We start from the raw sequence: 11,690 nt of genomic DNA, 5'->3' as shown, positions 1-11,690 counted from the left end.
GGGAAGCCCTGGAGGATGTTGACCATGGTCTTGCACTAAGGATGAGATGACTGACAGCCTCAAGTCTGAAACAGACTGTGGGAGATGTTAATTTGAAAAAAGCTAAAGGCTTCCTAGTCTTCAGTCCCTAGAGAGACTCTTCTATTCCTTTCAAACACACATGTTAAACAATGTGGGTAAAGCACCCACATGAACTTGGAGGAAGCTGAAATTACTGCACCCCTCATTTTCTGCTTGGACTGTTTGGGGAGGGACCCCTTCACTGCTTCCATGTCCTCACTGCCAGCAACAGCTCCTACTCTGGCTGCTGAAAGTGCACATTTGCTCTTTGCACAGCAACTTCCCTCCCTTGAACCGTGTGGGAATACAGGAGGAGAGGGAAAGGAGGAAAGAAACTGCCCCAGCTGGAGAGAGCCGCATGTTGCTGCCTTGTTGCCAGACCCAGCTCCCAGGTCTTACCAAAATACACCTGGATGGGGAAGATAAAAGTCAACATGGAAATCTTACCCACAAGGTGTCAATATTCCACTCTCTGGGAGTCAGCCACCACCTCCATGGCTTTCAAAGGGAGAGTGTCTGTAAAAGGGGCAGGAGCAGCTCCAGGCGATGTTTCCTGTGGGAGTATCCATGTGCTGGCCTGAGGCTGTGATCAGAAACCGTGTGGGGTCATTAAAACCCCCCTTATCCCGAGCTTTGTGTCAGCCTAGACCAGGCAGCCCTGACAAGGATCTGCTGTGGGAGTGGGGCCACGGCACATTCACAGAACCAGCCTGGGATACCCAGCTGACATTCACAGCTCCACAGTGAAGACAGGCAGTGGGAAAAGGGAAATAGAAAAGGATACAAATGCAGCAGGAAGAAAGCTGAGGCACAGTGTGGAACACTAAATTATTAGAGAATTATCTGGCAGATATGCAACAAGCAAAGTACTGAAATGGAGATGCTGTGCTTGGATAGGGATGTACAGCAGAAGGCACAGGAAATGTAACACAGAGCTTTGAATAAACTTAATATTTTGATATAAAGAGCAAGATACCTTAAATCATCATATCTGATTGAGAGTGGCAAAACAACTGAGCAAATTTCCAAGAGGGGAAACCAGCTTCTTTCTAAGTGATACAGAATGTAACACCTTTCTTGTGTTTTGAAAAGTTGCAGAATTTAAGTTAGGGAGGAAATAAAGTCAGAGCAGCATCTCCAGACATGAAGGCAGTAGAAAAAAAACCCCCAGAAATGTACACAAATAATTATTTCCTATCTCCAGGTATTTTAGACATATTTTGTTTACTAAAAATCAAGTGCAAATTCAAACTTTCTTTCCATGTACCAGTGAAAAAATTAATTAGGCTTACATCTTTCCAGTGAAAGAAATTAATTATTGTTTAATATCCCTCCTCTTTGCCCCATCCCCAATATATAGCTATAAAAAGGACATTTTAATCTGAACAAAAGGGTTTCCCATATTTAGTCCCTCCTGCCATTTTCACTCCACCAGGCTGTGATGTCCATGTGGATTTATTGTCACGCCACAGCTCACTGAGACTCGCTGGCTGTTACCAGGGTTTGGAGCATGTTTTCTTTGTAATAATCCACTGCCATTTTCTACACCATCCATGGATTTATGACATTATTTATTCTCTATAAATCCCCATTGCCTTTTTTTCTAATGGCAATTTCACCCTTTGTTTCTCCCCAGCAGTCGCCCAGAACTGTGGGCTGGGGGTGCAGGACTGGGGGCTTGTTGCACTCAGTAAATTAAATTATTGACATGCCCCCAGCACACACACATCCATATGTGTCCAGATTTGCTGCTAAAAATGCATATGCAAAGGAAAAAGGAAGAGCTCAGGAAGGATGGAGATCAGTAAAAAATTGCATTGTGTGGTGAATCCTTTCAACCAGAAAAAACAGAATTTTTTTGAAGTCCAACAAATCCTCCTCCAACCACTGCACAGAGAATCATCTGCCTGACCAGCCAGACCAGTGACTTGTGACATTTTCACATGAAATGATCTTACCTTTGACTCAGAAATTCATCTGTAAGATATTTACATTTGGAAAACAAGAAGAAATCAGACTTGGAATTTTTATTTATTCTAATCTTTCTCGTGGGATACATGAATTTGTGGAACCAAAAAGGGTCCTTTTCAGCCTTGATAAATTCCTCAGGGATGGTGTGTAATTTTTTTTTAATTTTATTTAACAAAACCAACAAAACCCAGCTAAAAAAAAAGATTTCATGTTGATTTGAGCATCCTGCCCTCTCCCCTTGGTTTGGAAAATGAACAATTGATTATTCCCTTTCTGCTGCACAACCACTGACACTGCATTTATTTCCCTCTCTGCAAATCTTCCCATTGAGAGCATTCCCAGCTCCATAAATTCTCATGAATAATGTACTAACCAGCATAAATGTGACACTTTCATATATGTGGCCTGATCTGATTAATTGAGAACCACAACATCCTATTATCTATGTTATCTCATCCTGGCAGTTTATATATATTAGATTGACCTGAAATACACTTTTAATTGATTTTTATCAACAAATCCGAAGAGCTGTGGTTTGATTTTATTGTGCATGTAGTGAGCCTGGATCTTCACTTAAGTTGAGCTGCATTTCATACTTTGATGGATTTTCCATTAAGATCACAAGAAAGAATCTTATTTAGACATTAAAATGTTAAACAAAACATGGCATAAAGGACTAAGAGAGAAGAATGCAAACCGATACAGATAAAATTCTTACTAAAATAAATATATGATGACTAAAAGAAAATGGTGCAACAGAAAATAAAATTAATAATAATCAGAACTGTGAAACAGCTTGGCTAGGAATTTTAAAAAACCCAAGGAAAAAAAGTCCAATTTCAGTGCTAATATTCAGCGAAAGTGTGGAAGGAAGAGGCTTGATAGAGCACTACAATTCTTTGAGTCCCTCTAAAGAAAAATATGTATCTCTATGTATGTGAAGGCTGGTGGCCAAGGAACAAAGCCTCAGAATCTCTGGTTGGAGATGGGAAAGGGTCATTTCTGAGGGGGTGCTGCAGCCCCAGGGAGGGGGGGATGCCCCATTTGGGCTGCCAGACTCACCTGCCCCACTCTCACAGCCCTGGGATGCCTGGGAACATGTGGGAATTCATATTCACCATAAGGAAGTTGCAGATTCCCTTGCAAACGTGCCTGGGAAGGCCTGAGGAGTCAAAGCCTTCATCATGATTTGCCACCAGAAGTGCATTGGAAAGTAGCTACAGCTGCTAAGGCTGCTGGAGGCTGCAGGAAATTCACGTGCACTTGGTCTGTCTCTGAGCACAAACTTCATGGACAGGGTGAGCTCGTGGTAGAAATGGCCCAACAATGAGCCAAGATGCTCCTGGTATTTAGTTTGGCTGCTGAGTACCCTGAAACCAAAGAGTAAAGGCCAGAAAAGCCTTGATGAGAACAACCAAGGCCTCGATGAGCAGAACTGAGGCTCTCAGTGACTCCTCTTGGTGGCAGGGGGATGATGGAGGATGGTGAGCACAGGGCACAGGGGGGCAGACCCAGAGGGAACTGGAGAAAACAGGGAAATATTGGATGTTAGGAATTCCTATTCCTGTGACGGTGGGCAGGCCCTGGCACAGCTGCCCAGAGCAGCTGTGCCTGCCCCTGGATCCCTGGCAGTGCCCAAGGCCGGGCTGGGCAGGGCTGGGAGCAGCCTGGGACAGTGGGAGCTGTCCCTGCCATGGCAGGGTGGCACTGGATGGGCTTTAAGGTCCTTTCCCATCCAAACCATTCTGGGATTCTATGCAGCAAAAAAAGTATCAAAACTGTGAAAGGCAAATAAGAAATATACAAGAGGGGAGATAAATATGCAAAGAAGGAACACTGCAGACAATGGATAAACTGCCCTAAGAAAAATGCCTTGTATCTAATAATCATTGGAAAATCAACTATTATACAGAAGTCTGCAGACCAGAAAAAGCCAAGGAAAGAAAGCACAATAGAAGCAGTGCCTCAAAATATCAGATTTTATACATTTATGACACCAGCACATTCCAAAAAGGCAGACATATTTTTTTTACAGCTCTGACTAGCACCAGATAAGGAAAAACCCTGGCAGAGGAGCACAAACAAGCAGGAAATTGCATGGGAAGTCAACATCAATGCTCTGTGAACGAGCAGAGCTACAAAGGCTTCACTGCATTGTGCTGAGGGAGAAAGCAAACCCAGAGCTAAGCAAAGAGAAATTAAAATTTTATGCAGGGTCTAAGGCAGTGTAAGACACAAACACACCAGAAAGGATATTTATCGGCCAAACAACACAGGAATCGTTACTTTCAGCAGTAAATTAAAGGAATGCTGACATGAAATCAGAGAGAAATATTCCATACAAACCCACAGGAGTGAAATGGGTAAGCAAACATAAAATATTCAGTCAGGATGATGCATCTGCAGCAAGAGAGAAATTGTTTCTGCTACCCAGAACTGCAGATATTGGTGTAACTTCAGAGGCAGGAATTCCAAGAGGGAACTGATCTCCCACACTTCCTTTTGCACTGAGAGGACTCTGAATGAGGCTGTGAAAATCTTGACCTGGCAGGAATTGATGTCACAGAGCATCAACCACAGCAGCTGGGGCACAGGGGGCCTGGGAAACCCACCAGGAGCATTGCTGGGATCTTTTCAGGGAACTATGGAGCTGGGAAAGCACTGGGAGAGGTGCCCAGGGAGGTGGTGGCTGCCACAATCCTGGCAGTGTCCAAGGCCAGGCTGGACGGGGCTTGGAGCAGCCTGGGACAGTGGAAGGTGTCCTGCCCATGACAGGGGGTGGAACAGGATGGGCTTTAAGGTCTCTTCCAGCCCAGACCTTTCTGGCATGCTCTGATTCCATGGTTATTGGTGATTCCATGGTTATTGGTGATTCCGCGTCTCCGCACAAGTAGCAGCACTCGAGGGTTCACTGCTGGAGTGGCAGGTGAGAATAAACTCATCACCTCATCCCAGTGAAGGGAAGAGGAGCTCAGTCAGGAGTACAGGAAAACCACTCCAAGCTGCAGGCTGACCCAAGGGTGGGCTTGGGTGTGAAAGGTAAAAGTGACCCCAGCAGTGGCTTCGTACTGGCTGGAGCTGAAGTCTGGCAAGTCAAGGCTCTCCTGAGGCAGAAATCCAGCTGCTTAAACTGCACATTTTGGGGATCATGACATAACCCCTTGGAGCCTCACATGTGGGTCTCAAACAGGGATTGCTGAGACCTAAAGCTTGATCTCCTTCAAATTCACTCTTTAGGTCTCTATAACATCTGGAAATTGCAGCCCTACACTCCCAGCATAGATTCTGATTACACAGCAGTTTCCTCTCAGTGTTTTTCCACCAATCCCCACTGAGTTCTGCCTGACTTGCATCAGTGTGATGGGAGGGAATGCTCAACTACTCAGCACTCACTGCTGTGTCTTCCTGGGGTGTAGCAGAGAAGCTTGGGGTGGGGCACGGGGGGATTTGGGGCTGCTCTTGGCACTCTTTTCAAAGCACATCAGTTACTGGGAGAATGGATGGGCCAGAACAGCACTGTGCTGTCACCTTCCCTTCCTAGAACAGGAAAGGAAAACTTACAGCCTGGGAAGTTTAAGTTTTTACACCAGATCCATCCAGCTGAGATTCCTTTTTTAATGGTTTGCTCTGCGAGCAAGGAAGCAGTCTGGAAACAGCCCAGGCAGGACCAGTTTCACATTTGGACAGCAGCAAATCCCTTCCCCAGTGTCACAGAACCACAGAATCATGGAATCTTCAGAGCTGGGATGGACCCACAAGGACCAGGGAGCCCAGCTCCTGATCCTGCACAAGACAACCCAATGATCCCACCCTGTGCCCAAGAGCTTGGTCCAAACACTCCTTGATCTCTGTGCCAGATATTTTGCCTGTAGCTACATGAAAGATCCATTGCTCTGCTATTATTACCAGCTTTGAGTACAAGTGTCCCACCTCCCAGAATATCCTTCCAAGTGTCACCTCTCTCAGGTCTGCCAAAGGGTTCTGGGCTCAGGAGCCTCCCTGAACTGTCTGCAGGTTCTTTCCCCACTCGCTGCAGCTGGAGGAAGGTGCACAGGGCCTCGAGCACTGGACATCACAAAGGCCCCTGGGAGAGGGAGTGACTGGATGCTCATGTGGGGCTGAGAGGTGAGACAGGGAGCTGAGAGAGCTCCTGGTCCAACAGGAGAGCCAGGAGGAGCTGCCTGCCCCAGGCCTGTCTATATCCTATTGCTGGATATGTGGCTTCCTTGGGAAGCATTTCAGGCATGAAATTCCCAGAGAAGTCCCTGGGAGCTGATCCTGACCCCATCATCTGTTCAACAGGTTTCCAACAGAGATCAGGTCTTACTCCAGATGAAGACAGCACTGTTCCCCATAAATTGAAGTGGCCAGGAGGGTGGGAGGTGAGCTTTAATTTAATTTAAGGCAATGAATGCCTTTACTGCCTTCCTAGACCCTCCTCTGTGCTTGTTCTGCTTGCAGGCCCGGGTCAGTGTCAGGGTGGGTGAACACCAGCTGCATCCACGTCCCTCCAGGTCAGAACAACCTGGTCCCTCTCAGGGATCCTTTCTCCCCAGTCCTCCTGCTCCTGTGACTTGTACCCCTTGCTGCTCACCAAGGGCTCTTGGGAAGAGCTGTCCCTGCAGGAAATAAGGCTCCCTCCCTCCCGAGACACCTTTAGGGCCTTTCCAGGACCCCATAAAAAAGGAAAAACATATGCCCTGCTCAGCTGCACGCAGCTGTGGGGTGCCAGGACTGGGGCTGGTTCACAACCAAATAAAAGCCTTGCTGGGCTCACTGGTTTCAGTCCAAGGCTTCCCATCCATCTTCCTGCTGCCATTTCAGGGCTGTGTGGGCTGATCCTGGGCAGAGATCAGAGCTGGCAGGTGCAGACCCTGACCCAAAGATCCAGGAGGACCCCCAGCTCCACCTGTACACAAGTGTCTTAGAGCTCCACCTGTACAGAAGTGTCTTAAGACTGCAGAAATATTTGCCTCAATTGCAAAATCAAACCCAAGCTTCTCCTGACAAATCCACGTAGAAATTTCTTTTTTCCTTTGGAAAATAAGTAGGAGGGTGACAGAACCAGACACACGGATCTGTGACTATAAACTAAATTATTGATGTTCTCTTCTTATGAGTCAAACTCTTTATTGCAGCTGAATGTTGGATTATGACAGCCAATGGTCTGTGCAGACTGTTCACTGCATTATTTATATCAATCATGTGAGCTACACCTTGTTCTCTTGATGGGGGCTCTTTCAGGGTTGAAAGATCACTGCAGAGAAGAATTTGTGGATAGTAATTAAAATAAAATAAAATTAATTTTCATAGGACTTGATTTACAATAATCCCTTATATATGTGATTTTCCTTTTAAATTTTTTGGTTTTGTTTTTGTTTTTACACACAATTGTCAAGGGATCAAGATTCCCATGAAAACAGCTGTGATTTACTCCCAACACAGAGTTCAAGCTGGGGGTTGGTTGCTTAGACACTGAAATTCCTTGAATTTCCTTCTCCTCTTTACAATTGTTTGTCAATCCACTGAGCATTGATACCTCCATGAATAATGAAGAAAAGGAAAACCACCATTGAAGTTCTAAGCTAAAATACTCACATACGTGCACATATAAATTTGCAGCATATTTTAACTAAAGAACAAGTTAGTGACAAACAGAGTGGATAATTTATTGCTACACTTGAGGGTTAATTATTCAGATTAAATGGTTTAAGCAAGGTAACAATGGTATCTGTTTATCTTGCAGCCATTTACCAGGCACTAAACAAGTTCTGGGCATGTTTTCTCCCTTTTAAGTAATCAGTACCTCTCTTGTTTCTTTACCTTCATATTGACACCCAAGCAGGATTATTGGGAAGGGGAAAAGTTGGATAAAGCATCTAGAAAGGAAAGCCACAAGCAAATGCTTCAAACTTTACAATTCACATTTATTTTGAAAAAATGTTTGTTAAAAATACTCCTACAAAGGCATTGGAGCAGCAGGTTTCTGTTTCCTTTATAAATACATCTGATTTATTTATTTATTTATTTATTCTCAGTAACATCGAAAGACATCTGACAAAGCCAGGGAAGCCCTGGGCTGAATGGAAGACACATCCCTGTGTAACAAGGACCTGCACATGATCTCCCCATTCACAATTAAAAAAAATACAAATACTGTCATGAAAAGCGTTCTGTTGTCCTCAGGGTCACGGCCAACACAGAGCAAGAGAAGGAAGCCAGGGCTGGGGAGGCCCTGGAGCCCAGCTGATGGATCCTGGGGCTGGTGGCAGCGGAGGAGAGGACACAGTGTTGACACCCTTGTCTTTGGGTGGCTGAAGGACTCACCCCATTTCCCCAGCCCACTCTGCAATTCCTTCCAGAGCCATGGCCACGAGGTCAGAGCCTGGCAAAGCCTCCTCTCCCTGCAAACCTTCCCTGTGCCTTTGGCAGCTTCTCCGCAAATCTTCCAGGGAAGGACATTTTCCACAGATGCCGTCACATCGTGTCCTGTGGGAGGACCCCATGCGCAGATCACAGGAGCCAATGCCCTGATGGACAAGAGAATTCCCTGCCACATCTCCCCCACTACCTCACTGCCACCTGCCACCTCACTGTCACCCCTCTGGGACCTTCTTGGGATTTGGTATCTGAGCTAGGAAAAGATCTTCCCTGCAAGGAGCTTTTTGGAATAGGAGCACAGACAGCTACCTTGGCTCTTCAGCTCCTCAGAAGCCCATGGGTAGATGCTGGCACAGGAAGGAGGTTTGGATACCTGTGCCCAGCTCATCCTGAGAGAAGATCTCTGAGCTCCCAAACTCCTGTTTCCTGCTCCCCAGTGCTCTCAAACCACGGCTTGGGGAAGTGAGAAGGGTCATGCCTTTATTTGGAAGCATCAGACTAATTTATCCAGCAAGAACTGGGACACCTCAGCTCTGGCTTCAGGGGCTGGAACACCCCCAGGCTCCCCAAACTTAAACCAGGGCCTCACAGCACTCCCTGGGTAGACTGAGCTCCCATCAATCCAAACAGAATGGCAAGGAGTGACACAAGGTCGGCAAAGCCCTTCCAAAGCAAACCTGGACATACAAATTGTGTTCTGACACTGATGGATGTGCTCCTTCTCCTGTGGCAAGAGGCAGGGTTGGAGCCTTTTCCCTGAACTGTCCCAGGGAACACTGGCCAGGGATCCTGACACACCAGACTGCTTTCATACAACTTTCTACTGCTTTATCCAGGAAGATCTGTGTTGTGAGGTGGATGTTTCCAGGAAGAAAGGGAGGACTTTTTAATGGGAACAGATGTAGCTAAGCAGAGGTTCCCTGCAGAGATGTGCTGAGCAAGCTCCAAGGAAGAGAATCCCTGGCCTTGGCCAAACCTGAACAAACCATCCAGCCCTTCCATACTGGGATGGGGACAGAGGGCAAAGAAGCAGCAGAGAGAAAGAAAGCTGTAGGTGGAGGACAGGCAATGACAAAGAAAAGGGTGCAAGAGTCACAGGATGAAAAGTGAATGGAGGAGGGCATCCAACAGAGATCTCCAATGCAGGGGCTGTGGATCCACAGAAGAAGAAGCAGATGCAAACCCCCATCTCTGATCCTTGATTTCTCCCTCTCCATCTCCAGCAGGATGGCAGGGGATGTGCTGTGATGTGGGGTCTTGGAGGACCATCCTGAAGAAGGGAGAAGCAAAGCCAGGACCCAGGCAGGAGAAGCTGGGAGATCCAGGACACCCACAGCCTGGCACCAGGGACTGCCCTCCTTGTCAGGGCAGCCACAGACTCCAGCTCCTGCTTAGAGTCTCCAACTCTTGAACCCTCCAAGGAGTCTTTCCTTTCTCCCCTGCTCAAAGCAGGCTTTTCACTGCTCAGACCCCACTGTTGGAGGGGACAGGAATGACCACACTTGTCTGTCTCTCTGCCCATGGCTGATCCTGGGCAGGGGGAACTGGGCTGTTTCACTTGCCTCCACTGTTGAACACCTTGAAAGAAAACTCTAGAGCTTGAGGGATGGATGGTCAGTGGTTCTACAGACCTGAGGGATCCAGCCACACCTGACAGCCTCACTCTGAGCAAGTTCTCACTCCAGAACCCTGGAGGATTTTCGGAACTCCTGCAATATGAGCTTTATTTCTCTGTTCTTCAGAGAATGGCCAACATGAAACCCAAAGCTCTGAACCTTGGCCACCTCACATGAGGGCTGGACTGTTCTTCACTAAAATCTGGGATTTTCCTATGATCCCAATGCTCCTAGGATCCTAGATACAGAAGCTGTGATTTTTAGAGGAAAAAAGAACCATCAGAGAGCTCATAAACCCATCTGTTCCTCCTGGAGACCAGAGCCCAGGTCAGGCCAAGCAAGAAGCACTGATGCACCAAACCTGTCCCTTCCCTGGTCCCCTACAGCTCACAAGGGGCAGGAATGCAGTCAGGGACCCTTCAGCTCCAGCCTGGGCCTTCTCCCACACTCCTGGGCTGCTCTGCAGAGGGACAAAAATCCCTGCTTGTGCCAAAGACCTTTTCACTTGTGCAATCAAGGCAGACAAAGCAATGAAGGGTTTTAATATCTGTATCTAAGTTGTCCCCAGGACATAAAGAACAAATTCATCTTCAGAGCTGGGCCAGCACTCAAAACCAAACCTTGCACTTAAATATCTCCCTGGATCTTGTCCTGGAGCCCTCAACACTCAATGCCTGCTCTGGGGCCCCTCTGGGATTTCCCTGCACTCCTCCAGCCCAGCCCTGAGTTGCTCCATTGCACCAAGAGCTTTCTGCCCATTATAGAAGCTTGTCCCAGTCTCCTTTCTTGCATTTTAACCCTTGAGGAAGCTTTGACACGTCCATTTGGACTCCTGGTCAGATCCCCAAACAACCAGCAGGTCACAAGCCTGGGTCAGCCAATGCAGAGGGACAAATCTCACTGACAGAACCCTCTCTAGAGCAGAGGAAGGGAAGGACAGGGATCTCTCATACCCAGCACTCCTCAGGTCATGAAAGAAGGTTTGAGGTAAGAATGCTTGCACAGAGAGCTTCCACATCCAACACATGGTGGAACACCCAGTCAGTCTCTCTTTTTGTGCTTTTCCAGTTGTTTGAGGCACTGAGGTCCCACTGCACCTCTGAGCCCCAGGGATGCCTCGGGATACACAAGAAATTGGGAGGAGGAAGCAAGTGGTTCCTCTGATATGGGAAGCCCTCTGGCTCCACACAGAAATCCTTCCCCAGAAAGAGTGAAAATGGAAAATCAATGATGCCTGATGGAGTGTTTGTGCTTTTAAGAGATGTAGAATGTGTCAGTCCCAAGAATACAATCGAATAAAATAATTTCTGCAGGAATCCTGTTATACACCCTGTGCCCCCAGGCATCCATGACCCAGAGAAACTGGAAGAGGCATTTTTGTGTCAAGATTAGTCTATTAAAAGTTTGTCCAGTCACCGTTTGAATCCTAGAATGTTTTGGGTTGGAAAGGACCTTAAAGCCCATCCAGTCCCACCCCTTGCCATGGGCAGGGAACTTCCACTGTCCCAGGCTGCTCCAAGCCCCATCCAACCTGGCCTTGGACAGTGCCAGGGATCCAGGGGCAGCCACAGCTGCTCTGGGCAATCTCTGCCAGTGCCTCACCTCTCTCACAGGGAAGAATTTCTTCCAAAATCCAATCTAAACTTATCCTCCTTTAGCTTA

The 11,690-nt window shown here is 47.1% G+C and overlaps 1 long non-coding RNA gene across 1 annotated transcript; it reads left to right on the top strand.

Moving 5' to 3' along the window:
* The first annotated feature begins 5,504 nt into the window (after positions 1-5,504).
* On the top strand, positions 5,505-8,319 carry LOC135285275 (uncharacterized). Its single transcript, XR_010350215.1, has 3 exons — positions 5,505-6,156; positions 6,334-6,413; positions 8,070-8,319. It is a non-coding gene; the product is annotated as an uncharacterized LOC135285275 (long non-coding RNA).
* Positions 8,320-11,690: the final 3,371 nt, after the last annotated feature.

The sequence above is a fragment of the Passer domesticus genome, chromosome 22 (assembly GCF_036417665.1).
Source record: "Passer domesticus isolate bPasDom1 chromosome 22, bPasDom1.hap1, whole genome shotgun sequence".
In the NCBI taxonomy this organism is placed as follows: domain Eukaryota; kingdom Metazoa; phylum Chordata; class Aves; order Passeriformes; family Passeridae; genus Passer; species Passer domesticus.
This window is presented reverse-complemented; position numbering and strand designations above follow the sequence as displayed.